This window comes from Hyla sarda, chromosome 11 (assembly GCF_029499605.1).
Source record: "Hyla sarda isolate aHylSar1 chromosome 11, aHylSar1.hap1, whole genome shotgun sequence".
NCBI lineage: Eukaryota > Metazoa > Chordata > Amphibia > Anura > Hylidae > Hyla > Hyla sarda.
This window is the reverse complement of record NC_079199.1, coordinates 75,269,890-75,284,191: the sequence shown is the minus strand read 5'-3', so window position 1 is coordinate 75,284,191 and position 14,302 is coordinate 75,269,890. Positions and strand designations below refer to the sequence as shown.

The 14,302-nt window shown below is 45.0% G+C and overlaps 1 protein-coding gene across 2 annotated transcripts in view; it reads left to right on the top strand.

Moving 5' to 3' along the window:
* Positions 1–7,139: 7,139 nt before the first annotated feature.
* LOC130295855 (uncharacterized) overlaps positions 7,140–14,302 on the top strand; it is a 315,525-nt gene continuing 308,362 nt past the window's right edge. For both annotated transcript variants that reach the window (XM_056547098.1, XM_056547095.1), the window contains exons 1-2: positions 7,140–7,515; positions 10,885–10,969. The gene's annotated coding sequence lies outside the window, so the exon portion shown is untranslated. The remainder of the gene's footprint in view (positions 7,516–10,884; positions 10,970–14,302) is intronic.

Here is a 14,302-nt window from a genome sequence, read left to right as displayed (position 1 = left end):
GCCGACTTATTAATGAACAACCTACTTGGGGAAATAAATCCCCTCAGGATTAACCCTGACTAAAGATCCCCTAAAAATTTACTTTTATTAATGCTTCTTTAAAATATTTCTTGACTTGTGTAATTCACATTTCTTGCCACAAGATGGCAGTGGTGTTTTAAAATATTGAACGCTGTGCACAGCTAACTCCGAGATAGTTTCGGAAATAGTTTTTCATGATATAAAACGTAATCCTCCCTTCCTTTAAAGTAAGGGAGGATTATGTTTTAATAATAACGCTGTGCCAGTGTCCCAGCTTAGTTAGTAACTCCCGTGCCCGAGCTGCAGCAGGGCACCGGAACTAACTAGATAGAAGAGTCTAAATACCAGTCTGTCTGACAGACACTGAGCAATTTCAATAGTACGGAGTTAGCTGTGCACAGCGTTCAAGATTTTAAAACACCACTGCCATCTTGTGGCAAGAAATGTGAATTACACAATTACAGGGGTTCCTGTAAAAGCCAGGGTATGGATTGCATTGCTTATTGCTCCATCAGAGTGGAATGGACTCCTGTCCTTCTTTTAAGCAATGATGTGGATTTAGCCTGTGCTGTATGTACGGGTGGCTGACTGCCACCCACCCAGAGAGTGTATGGGAGACTGCCTGCCTCCCTCCTTTCCTATGCATGGGAGGCCGCCTGCCAGCCTTCCTTTCTTCCCTATAAGTAGTGTGAGTGCTCATGAAGGGGGCATGGTTGGTTCCAACCCTTTACCGGTTATCACCTCTGGGCCTTTTGGCTAAGATCAAGTGTAAAAAAAGGGCTTGCGATAGACCGCATCCTTGTGCATGGTATTTTGTGTGAATACTTGCACTTGGGTGACTTGAGAGCACATACCTCAGCTCTTCAATAAAATAAAAGAATATATATATATATATATATATATATATATAAACAAAGTCCCGAAATCACAGCACCAGTCAGGTCATGGATCTTGAAATACTGGATTATTTTATTCTTCCCCACAGCAAATGCGTGGGGACCTTCACTACAGCCAAGATCGCAGCCATTGCAGCCATCCTCTTATATATTATTTTTTTTTCTAATATATGCCCTCATTCATGTCATCTAGAAATAAAATATCAGTTGCATGATAATTTGATGTCAGCATTTACTGTTGTACTATTCAAACATGATTTGCTAGGTTACAAGTGTTTGGTTACAATGCGCATGCACAGCCGGCCGGCATGATCGCGATATGTCCAGTGTGATAACACGATCGTCGGACCCGTTTGCGCAGCCGCAGAACACAAATGGTGATTAGTGTGGGTAAGGGCATTACGCGCACCTGATCAGCACACATTACTGTGAGCAATCGGGAGCGGAAGTGATGCGCTGATACGTAGGAACTTTTCCGACGCATGCGCAGTCGCTTTGTATACAAACAAGAATGAGAACGGAGATGGCAGCGATCGGCATGTTCTGGGTGCGATCGAGTTATATATTTGGCTGATACTGAAGGTACCTATATAACACTATATAGCACTGTATGTCATATGGCACAGGGCACTTTATATGTGTATTGATTGTATTGTATATAGACGGATGCTATGTCAACTTGACATCACTGTGATTAACAGAGCATTGCTCCAATTACATTTAAATAGAGGTGCGTTTTTAGATAATTATACATTTGTATCACATGAGTTGTAGCCAATGAAATGTATCTGTGATATATATATATATATATATATATATATATATATATATATATATATATATGCACATTTTGTATTTGTATTATGCTTGATAAAGGCTACTACTGCCGAAACGTTGCATTTGCTGTGGGGAAGAATAAAATAATCCAGTATTTCAAGATCCATGACCTGACTGGTGCTGTGATTTCGGGACATATATATATATATATATATATATATATATATATATATATATATATATATATATTGTTAACAGTGTTTCCCAAACAGGGTGCCTCCAGCTGTTTAGGCTATTTGGGCATGCTGGGATTGATAGTTTTGTAATAGCTGGGGGCATCCTGGTTGGGAAACACTGATTTATGCATGTGTGTGTATATATCAATGTTTCGCAACCAGGGTGCCTCCAGCTGTTGGAATACTACAAATCCCAGCATGCTGAGAGTTGTAGTTTTGCAACAGCTGGATACACTCTGGTTGGGAAATATATATATATATATATATATATATATATTTTATTTTTCTTTCCTATGATATATATATATACATACACACACGCACAGTAGTGTTTTTCAGGGGGTGTAATCCAAACCTCCCTCTCCGGTGTGTCCAACAATCCGGTGTCAAAATTAAGACGCTGGATGATTGTGAACTGCCCCATTCAAATAAATGGGATCAGTTCTAGCATTAGTTTCCCTCCAGTGCACGCCTGACATATGTGAACCCGGCCTCATTCGATCTGCAGGGTGCCAGTGTATAGTTGGTATCTACCACTACAGTATATGTTATTGTATGTCAGAATATTGGTCTTTTTATCGTGGTTTTTAATTTGGAACAATATAGCGGTATTGTGTGTCTAGCAAATATTGTGTGTCTACAGGGACATACGCTTTGTGGCTTGTGCTCCTGATCATTTAACCCTTTCAGGACTCAGCGTTTTTCCGTTTTTGCACTTTTGTTTTTTCCTCCCCACCTTCTAAAAACCATAACGCTTTCAGTTTTCCACCTACAGACCCCTACAAGCGCTTGTTTTATGCACTACCAATTTTACTTTGTAATGACATCAGTCGTTTCACAATAAAATCTAACTTGTTTGGCTTTTGCGGCCCCACTTTTAATTTTGCCCAGCGCCACATTAAATCTAAAACTGGTCCTGAGTGTATGTGTATGGCTGTGTGTGTGTATATAGGGGCAGTGTATGTGTATGAGGCTATGTATATGGTATGGGGCTGTGTATGTGTGTATATAGGGGCAGTATATGTGTATGGTGCAGTGTATGTGTATGAGGCAGTATTTATGTGGGCTGTGTATGTGCGTGTACATAGGGGCAGTGTATGGGGGGCAGTGCATGTGAGTATATGGGGGCAGTACATGTGTATGGGGCAGTGTATATGGGGGCTGTGTATGTGTGTGTAGATGGGGGCAGTGTATGTGTATGGGGCAGTGTATTTTGTATGGGGCTGTGTATGTGTGTATATGGGGGCTCTGTATGTGTGTGTATATGGGGGCAGTGTATGTGTATGGGAGCAGTGCATGTGTATGGGGCAGTGTAGGTGAGTATATGGGGCTGTGTATGCGAGTATATTTGTATGGGTGTATGTGTAAGTGTATGGGGCAGTGTGTATGGTATGGTGGTATTGGTGTAAGTGTATGTGTATGGGGCAGTGTATGGGGGCAGTGTATGTGTATGGGGCAGTGTATATAGTACAGGGCTGTATGTGTGTGTGTGTGGGGGGCTGTGTTTGTGTGTATGGTGGACTGTGTGTGGGGGCTGTGTCTATGTGTGTATATAGGGGCAGTGTATATGATATGGGGCTGTTTTTGTGTATGGGGGCTGTGTATATGGTGGCTGTGTATGTGTATGGGGCAGTGTATGTGTATGGGGCAGTGCATGTGTATGGGGCAGTTTATATGGTATGGGACTGTGTATGTGTGTATGGGGTTGTGTACGTGTGTGTTTATAGGGGCAGTGTATGTGTGCATGGGGTTATGTACGTGTGTGTATATAGGGGCAGTATATGTGTATGGGGCAGTGCATATGTATGGGGCTGTGTGTAAGGTATGGGGGCAGTGTATGTGTATGGGACAGTGTATGTCGTCAGTTTATGTGTATGGGGCAGTGTATGTGTATGGGGGCAGTGTATGTGGGCAGTGTATGTGTATGGGGGCAGTGTATGTGTATGGGGCAGTGTGTATGGTATGGGGCAGTGTATGAGTATGGGGGCAGTGTATGAGTATGGGGGAAGTGTCTGTGTATGGGGGCAGTGTATGTGTATGGGGCAGTGTATGTGTATGGGGGCAGTGTATGTGTATGGGGGCAGTGTATGTGTATGGGGGGCATTGTATGCTTATGGGGGGCATTGTATGTGTATTGGGGCAGTGTATGGTATGGGGCAGTGTATGTGTATGGGTGCAGTGTATGTGTATGGGGCAGTGTATGGTATGGGGCAGTGTGTATGGTATGGGGCAGTGTGTATGGTATGGGGCAGTGTATGTGTATGTAGCAGTGTATGGTATGGGGCTGTGTATGGGGGCAGTGTGTATGGTATGGGGCAGTGTATGTGTATGGGGGCAGTGTATGTATATTGGGGCAGTGTATGTGTATGGGGCAGTGTATGTGTATGTGGCAGTGTATGGTATGGGGCAGTGTATGTGTATGGGGCAGTGTATGGTATGGGGCAGTGTGTATGTGTATGGGGCAGTGTATGTGTATGGGGCAGTGTATGTGTATGGGGCAGTGTGTATGGTATGGGGCAGTGTATGGTATGGGTCAGTGTATGTGTATGGTGGCTGTGTATGGGGGGCAGTGCATGTGAGTATATGGGGGCAGTACATGTGTATGGGGCAGTGTATGAGTATGGGGGCAGTGTATGAGTATGGGGGCAGTGTATGTATATGGGGGCAGTGTATGTGTATGGGGCGGTGTATGGGGGCAGTGTATGTGTATGGGGGCAGTGTATGTGTATGGTGCAGTGTGTATGGTATGGGGCAGTGTGTATGGTATGGGGCAGTGTGTATGGTATGGGGGCAGTGTATGTGTATGGGGGCAGTGTATGTGTATGGGGGCAGTGTATGTGTATGGTGCAGTGTGTATGGTATGGGGCAGTGTGTATGGTATGGGGCAGTGTATGTGTATGGGGCAGTGTATGTGTATGGTGCAGTGTGTATGGTATGGGGCAGTGTGTATGGTATGGGGCAGTGTATGTGTATGGGGGCTGTGTATGGGGGCAGTGTGTATGGTATGGGGCAGTGTATGTGTATGGGGCAGAGTATGTGTATGGTGCAGTGTGTATGGTATGGGGCAGTGTATGTGTATGGGGGCAGTGTATGTGTATGGGGGCAGTGTATGTGTATGGGGGCAGTGTATGTGTATGGTGCAGTGTGTATGGTATGGGGCAGTGTGTATGGTATGGGGCAGTGTATGTGTATGGGGCAGTGTATGTGTATGGTGCAGTGTGTATGGTATGGGGCAGTGTGTATGGTATGGGGCAGTGTATGTGTATGGGGGCTGTGTATGGGGGCAGTGTGTATGGTATGGGGCAGTGTATGTGTATGGGGCAGAGTATGTGTATGGTGCAGTGTGTATGGTATGGGGCAGTGTATGTGTATGGTGCAGTGTGTATGGTATGGGGCAGTGTATGTGTATGGGGGCAGTGTGTATGGTATGGGGCAGTGTATGTGTATGGGGGCAGTGCAGGGCTCGAATCCTGCAGGAACAGCGTTCCTTTGCATTTTCCACAGGAGGAATGCTGTTCCTTACATTAGTCCTGCAGGACCGACCTCTCTGTTCTTACCCTCCCTCCGTCTCCTTCCCTGGCCCAGACTGCTAGATGCTGGAGATGTAGGACCTGTGATGATGTCACCATCACATGTTGGGGCGGAGCTTAGCTGTGGTGGAGAGGGAAGATCGTGGTTGAAGGACCTGTGTGATGCTGTGGAGGAGGCGGGGCGGAGCTGGAGGAGACATGTCACCCCAGTAAGGTAATTACATGGAAGATTTGTTACAGTGTGTCACCCCAGTAGTAAAGTGATTACAGGAGGAGGAGGTTTGTTACAGTGTGTCACCCCAGTAGTAAAGTGATTACAGGAGGAGGAGGTTTGTTACAGTGTGTCACCCCAGTAGTAAGGTGATTACATGAGGAGGAGGTTTGTTACAGTGTGTCACCCCAGTAGTAAGGTGATTACATGAGGAGGAGGTTTGTTACAGTGTGTCACCCCAGTAGTAAGGTGATTACATGAGGAGGAGGTTTGTTACAGTGTGTCACCCCAGTAGTAAGGTGATTACATGAGGAGGAGGCTTGTTACAGTGTGTCACCCCAATTCTAAGAAGATTACATGAGGAGGTTTCTTACAGTGTGTTATCATGATGATAGGGACATGAGGAGGTTTTTGTTACAGTGTATTATCAGAATGATAACCCCTTAAGAACATTGGGGGAGATATATAAAGACCTGTGCAGAGGAAAAGTGGAGCAGTTGCCCATAGCAACCAATCAGATCGCTGCTTTCATTTTCAGAGGCCTTTTAAAAAAATAAACAAGCGATCTGATTGGTTGCTATGGGCAACTGGTCAACTTATCCTCTGCACAGGCTTTAATAAATCTCCCCCATTGGATGTAAATATACATCTTGGTGCCCTGGTACTTAAAGAAGTACTCTGGTGCAGAGTTTTCCTGCTCCGTTCTGCCCGGGCTGCAAAAAAAAATGAAAATAAACCATCTCTCACCTTCCTGGGTTCCCGCGGAGCGCCACTACAGCTGATGGGTCCTCCGGTCCATCTTATTCATACTTCCGTGTGAACGAATCGTCACATGGCGCTCAGCCTATTATGGGCCGAGGCAGAACATCGCGGCGGCGATAGGCTGAGCGCCATGTGACGCTTCGTTACACCCGGAAGTATGAAGAGGATGGACCGGAGGACCGATCAGCTGTAGTGGCGCTCCGCGGGAACCCAGGAAGGTGAGAGATGGTTTATTTTCATTTTTTTTTGCAGCCCGGGCAGGACAGAGCAGGAATACTGCCCCAGAGTACTCCTTTAAAAGGGTACTCCTCCTCTAGACATCTTATCCTCTATCCAAAGGATATGGGATAAGATGTCTGATCGCAGGGGTCCCGCCATTGGGGACCCCTGCGATCTCGGCTGTGCATACAACACCCCCCCCTTTTTTCCAGGACTTGACCCCTGGGGCAGTGTATGTGTATGGGGCATTCCTGGGGGCCCAAAGCAGCTAGCCCTTTAGCCCCACGGGTCCACTGCGCTGCAGCCAGGGACGGTTTTTCCTATAAGGCACTTTTCATGGGGGCAGCAATCCCGACCGCTGAACACCCCTCCCCCCCCTCCTGTGACAGGCACCGCGGTGGCCGGCGGCTTCAGGACTGTGCGCATCATTATGAGTCCCCACAGTCACAGATGACTCATACAGCCAGGCCCCCAACTGTGAGCCGCTCCTGCCATCAGTGGAGATCCAGGGGAGGGGAAATATACCTGCTCTGTTGTGTCCTATGTGTACACATATGGACCCCTTCACTGCCTTCCTATAGCAGTGTTTCCCAAGCAGTGCGCATCCAGCTGTTGAAAACCACAGCTCCCAGCATGCCCAGATAGCCAAAAGCTGTCTGGATATGCTGGGAGTTGTAGTTTTGCTATATCTGTATGCACCTGCTTGGGAAACACTGCCATACACACAGCGATCTCAACCTCCAGCTCAGCTCCTCCCCTGCTGGTCATGTGATCATAGACTCATACGGAGGCCTGCTGGGGTCAGAGGAAGGACCAGAGTGCAGGTGAACAGTGGATGATGGCATGACAGGCAGGTTACATAGGTAACACTATAAATACTGTGCCCTGACCCCTGCCAATCCTCACCCCATTGTGAGTTCTAACCCTGTACTGTGTATATCCCTCTACTATGACATCACTGTGTGTATTATCTCTGTATGGTGACATCAATGTGTGTATTATCCCTGTACTGTGACATCACTGTGTGTATTATCTCTGTATGGTGACATCACTGTGTGTATTATCCCTGTACTGTGACATCACTGTGTGCAGTTTCCCTGTACTGTGACATGACTGTGTGTATTATCCCTGTACTGTGACATCACTGAGTGCAGTTTCCCTGTACTATGACATCACTGTGTGTATTATCCCTGTACTGTGACATCACTGTGTGCAGTTTCCCTGTACTGTGACATCACTGTGTGTATTATCCCTGTACTGTGACATCATCATGTGTATTATCCCTGTACTGTGACCTCAATGGGGGAGATTTATCAAAACCTGTGCAGAGGAAAAGTTGCCCAGTTGCCCATAGCAACCAATCAGATCGCTTCTTTCATTTTTAACAAGGCCTCTGCAAAATGAAAGAAGCGATTTGATTGGTTGCTATGGGCAACTGGTCAACTTTTCCTTTGCACAGGTTTTGATAAATCTCCCCCAATGTGTGTATTATCCTTGCACTGTGACATCACTGTGTGTATTATCCCTGTACTGTGACATCACTGTTTGTATTATCCCTGCACTGTGACATCACTGTGTGCATTATCACTGTACTGTGACATAACTGTGTGCATTATACTGTACTGTGACATCACTGTGTGTATTATCCCTCTACTGTGACATCATCGTGTGTATTATCCCTGTACTGTGACCTCAATGTGTGTATTATCTCTGTACGGTGACATCACTGTGTGTATTATCCCTGTACTGTGACATCACTGTGTGTATTATCCCTGTACTGTGACATCACTGTGTGCATTATCACTGTACTGTAACATCACTGTGCGCATTATCACTGTACTGTGACATCACTGTGTGCATTATCACTGTACTGTGACATCACTGTGTGTATTATCCCTGTACTGTGACATCATCGTTTGTATTATCCCTGTACTGTGACATCACTGTGTGTATTATCTCTGTACGGTGACATCACTGTGTGTATTATCCCTGTACTGTGATATTGCTGTGTGTATTATCCCTGTACTGTGATGTTGCTGTGTGTATTATCCCTGTACTGTGACATCATCGTGTGTATTATCCCTGTACTGTGACATCACTGTGTGTATAATCCATGTACTGTGACATCACTGTTTGTATTATCCCTGTATTGTGACATCACTGTATATATTATCCCTGTATTGTTACATTATTGGGTGTTTCATCGCTGTACTGTGACATCACTGTGTGTATTATCTCTGTACGGTGACATCACTGTGTGTATTATCCCTGCACTGTGACATCACTGTATATATTATCCCTGTATTGTGACATTATTGGGTGTTTCATCGCTGTACTGTGACATCACTGTGCGTATTACCCCTGCACAGGTCAGGAGGCATTATCACTATATGTGAGGGTGAGGTATGGTGTATCATATAAGGTTTAATGTATGACAAGGTTATATTCAGAGGCGCAGTATGTAATAGTATCATATTCAGAGAGTGCAGTGTGTGGTAGTGTTATATATAGAGGATACAATCTGTGGCAGTATTATACTCAGAGGGTATAGTGTGTGGTATTATTATATTCCAAAGGTACATTGTGTGGTAGTATCATATTCAGAGGGTACAATGTGCAGTAGTATCATATTCAGAGAGCGCAGTGTGTGGTAGTGTTATATATAGGGGATACAATCTGTGGCAGTATTATACTCAGAGGGTATAGTGTGTGGTATTATTATATTCCAAAGGTACATTGTGCAGTAGTACCATTCAGAGGGTACAATGTGCAGTAGTATCATATTCAGAGAGTGCAGTGTGCAGTAGTATCATATTCAGAGAGCGCAGTGTGCAGTAGTATCATATTCAGAGAGCGCAGTGTGCAGCAGTATCATATTCAGAGAGCGCAGTGTGCAGTAGTATTATATTCAGAGAGCACAGTGTGCAGTAGTATCATATTCAGAGAGCGCAGTGTGCAGTAGTATCATATTCAGAGAGCAGAGTGTGCAGTAGTATCATATTCAGAGAGTGCAGTGTGCAGTAGTACCATATTCAGAGAGCAGAGTGTGCAGTAGTATTATATTCAGAGAGTACAGTTTGTGCCAGGTTTATATTCAGAGAGCACAGTGTGCAGTAGTATTATATTCAGAGAGCGCAGTGTGCAGTAGTATCATATTCAGAGAGTGCAGTGTGCAGTAGTACCATATTCAGAGAGCAGAGTGTGCAGTAGTTTAATATTCAGAGAGTGCAGTGTGTGCCAGGTTTATATTCAGAGAGCAGAGTGTGCAGTAGTATCATATTCAGAGAGTGCAGTGTGCAGTAGTATCATATTCAGAGAGCAGAGTGTGCAGTAGTATTATATTCAGAAAGTACAGTGTGTGCCAGGTTTATATTCAGAGAGCGCAGTGTGCAGTAGTATTATATTCAGAGAGTACAGTGTGTGCCAGGTTTATATTCAGAGAGCGCAGTGTGCAGTAGTATCATATTCAGAGAGTGCAGTGTGCAGTAGTATTATATTCAGAGAGTACAGTGTGTGCCAGGTTTATATTCAGAGAGCGCAGTGTGCAGTAGTATTATATTGAGAGAGCGCAGTGTGCAGTAGTATCATATTCAGAGAGTGCAGTGTGCAGTAGTACCATATTCAGAGAGCAGAGTGTGCAGTAGTTTAATATTCAGAGAGTGCAGTGTGTGCCAGGTTTATATTCAGAGAGCACAGTGTGCAGTAGTATCATATTCAGAGAGTGCAGTGTGCAGTAGTATCATATTCAGAGAGCAGAGTGTGCAGTAGTATTATATTCAGAGAGTACAGTGTGTGCCAGGTTTATATTCAGAGAGCACAGTGTGCAGTAGTATTATATTCAGAGAGTACAGTGTGTGCCAGGTTTATATTCAGAGAGCACAGTGTGCAGTAGTATTACATTCAGAGAGTACAGTGTGTGGCAGGTTTATTTTCAGAGAGTGCAGTGTTCAGTAGTATTATATTCAGAGAGTACAGTGTGTGGCAGGTTTATTTTCAGAGAGCGCAGTGTTCAGTAGTATTATATTCAGAGAGCGCAGTGTTCAGTAGTATTATATTCAGAGAGCACAGTGTTCAGTAGTATTATATTCAGAGAGCACAGTGTGTAGTAGTATTATATATCTTGAGGGTACAGTGTGCGATTGTATTCTATTCAGAGGATAAAGTGTGTGGTAGTATTATTTTCAGAGAAGTCCGTGTTTGGCAGCATTATATTAATTATCATTTTCATATAGAGGATCAGACTCCGCTGACAAAGTAATGAACCAATGCCATCTGGGCATCAAGTTCTGCAGAGAGAAGATTTAGCTGGACCCACTGGTATGTACCATCTGAATTAGATAAGGGAAGACTATAGAGAAGACGTCACCTGTAGTCACTGATGTCATTGTGTATTCTCCTCACTATAGAGAAGACGTCACCTGTAGTCACTGATGTCATTGTGTATTCTCCTCACTATGAGAAAGGTGCAGGAAAAAAGTTGTGATCTTCTGTGGCGCTGCCTCTTTGAGATGGGGATGCAAGTTCAGTCACATATGGTAGAATCTTAATTATTGGGCCTGGAGTGCTGCAGATTTTCTGTGTATGTATGTATGTGTATATATATATATATATATATATATATATATATATAAATATATATACACACACACACACATAAAACGTCCTCCTCTAGGAAACAGCACCCAACACGAAGTCCAGGTATTATGCAGACTACAAGCAATGCTTGAAAAAGGCTTGCTAGCCGAAACATCGCACTTTATGCTCTGATGCAAATAAAAACCTTGTAGCCTGCATAATACCTGGACTTCGTGTTGGGTGCTGTTTCCTAGAGGAGGAAGTTTTATGGGGATCCAGTGTGGCATACTGGGGGACACTTTGCACCGCACTAGAAGTCGTCCTGTGCTAGAATTTTCACGGTGATTCATATATATATATATATATATATATATATATACACACACATATACACACCATTGTTTCTCAGGGTGCCCCAAGCAGTTGCAAAACTGCAATTGGGCATGGTGGGAGTTGTAGTTTTGCAACAGCTGTAGGCACACTGGTTGGGAAACACTGATATTTACACACACAGACACACACATAGACCAATGTTTCTCAGGGTGCCTCTAGCTGTTGTAAAACTGCAATTGGGCATGCTGGGAGTTGTAGATTTGCAACAGCTGGAGGCACCCTGGTTGGGAAACGCTGATGTGTGTGTGTGTGTGTGTGTGTGTGTGTGTGTGTGTGTATGTATGTATATATATATATATATATATATATATATATATATATATATATATAAATATATAAAACGTGCATGTGTGAGAAATATCTACTGCATCTTCAGTCACGGTATGTTATTGCAGTGTTAGTCAAGGTATGGCAGTATTGTTGTGTTTTGGTATGGCATTGTTATTTAGTCACGGTATGGCGATATTGTTCTGTTTTGGTATGGCAGTGTTATTCAGTCACGGTATGGTGGTATGTTTCTGTTCTGGTATAGCGTTTTTATTCAGTCGCGGTATGGGGTTTTGTTCTGTTTTGGTATGGCAGTGTATGTGTATGGGGGCAGTGTATGTGTATGGGGCAGTGTATATGTGTATGGGGCAGTGTATATGTGTATGGGGCAGTGTATATGTGTATGGGGCTGTGTATGTGTGTGTGGGGGCTGTGTATGTGTGTATGGGGGCTGTGTATGTGGGGGCTGTGTATGTGTTTATGGGGGCTATGTATGAGTATATGGGGCTGTGTATGTGTGTGTGTGGGCTGTGTATGTGTGTGTGGGGGCTGTGTATGTGTATATGGGGGCTGTGTATGTGTGTGTGGGGGCTGTGTATGTGTGTGTTTGGGGGGATGTGTAGATGGGGGCTGTGTATGAGTATATGGGGCTGTGTATGTGTGAGTGGGGGCTGTGTATGTGTATATGGGGGCTGTGTATGTGTATATGGGGGCTGTGTGTGTTTGTGTGGGGGCTGTGTATGTGAATATGGGGGCTGTGTATGTGTATATGGGGCTGTGTATGAGTATAGGGGGCTGTGTATGTGTATATGGGGGCTGTGTATGTTTGTGTGGGGGCTGTGTATGTGAATATGGGGGCTGTGTATGTGTGTGTGTGGGCTGTGTATGTGTATATGGGGGCTGTAGTTATGCAAGAACTGGAGGAGAACAATTTGGAGACCACTATGTAGTGGTCTCCAAACTATATCCCTCCAGATGTTGCAAGACTTCAACTCCAAGCATGCCCAGACTGCCCAGGCATGCTGGGAGTTGTAGTTTGGCAACATCTGAAGGGCCAGATGTTGCCGAACTACAACTCCTAGCATGCATGGACAGTCTTGGCATGCTTTGAATTGACATCTGGAGCGCTACAGTTTGGACACCACTGTATAGTGGTCTCCAAACAGTGCCCTTCCAGATGTTGCAAAACTACAACTTCCAGCATGCTGAGACTGCCCAGGCATGATGGGAGTTGTAGTTCTTAAACATCTGAAGGGCCAGATGTTACAGAACTACAACTCCCAGTATGCCTGGACAGTCTGTGCATGCTGAGAGTTGTAGTTTTGCAACCTCTGGAAGGACAGTGGTCGCAAAACTACAACTCCCAGCATGCCCAGACAGCCAAAGGCTGGAAGTTGTAGTTTTGAAACTCCTAGAAGCAACAGTGAAGATCACTTTACGGCAATCTTCACTGCTGCATCTGGGACATTGCCGCCACTTGCCTGCCTCCACTTGCCTGCCGTCTCCTGTCAACCACTGGTCCATCGTCCCTGGCCCCCGCGTGAACCCAGGTAACCGGCGCCGGCATTCCCCGCTGCATCCACTGCCCCCGCACTTTGCCGCCATCTTTCCCCGCTCTGCCCCGACATCCAGGGGCGGGCAGAGCGGGGGGAATTAACTTTCACCCCCGCCCCTGCGATTCGCCGGTCAGTCCTGACCGGCCAATCGCAGGGGATAGGAGGAGGTGGCACCCCTGCCACCTCGCTCCTATCCTTTAGGATGATCGGGGCTGTCTCTGACAGCTCCGATCATCCCTATTTTCCGGGCTTTCGGGTCATCAAAGACCCGATCAGCCCGGAATCGCCGCAAATCGACGATCTGAATTGATTGGCGATTTGCGGCGATAGCCGACATGGGGGGTCTAAGGACCCCCCAGGCATTTGCACAGGATGCCTGCTGAATGATTTCAGCAGGCATCCCGTTCCGATCCCCGTCTGGCTAGAGGCAGGGGTCGAAATTCTCACAGGCGTACAGGTACGCCCTTGGTCCTTAACCCCCCCCCTGACCACTGTCACTTTAAGCATTAATAACTCTGGGATGCTTTTACTTATAAATTTGTTTTTACGTGACATATTCTACTTCATGGTAGTGGTAAATTTTCGTCGATACTTGCATAATTTCTTGGTGAAAAATTTGAAAATTTTATGACAAATTTGAACATTTTGCATTTTTCTAACTTTGAAGCTCTCTGCTTGTAAGGAAAATAGACATTCCAAATACATTATATATTGATTCGCATATACAATATGTCTACTTTATATTTTCATCATAAAGTTGACATGTTTTTACTTTTGGAAGACATCAGAGGGCTTCAAAGTTCAGCAGCAATTTTCCAATTTTTCGCAAAATTTTCAAAATCCGAATTTTTCAGGGACC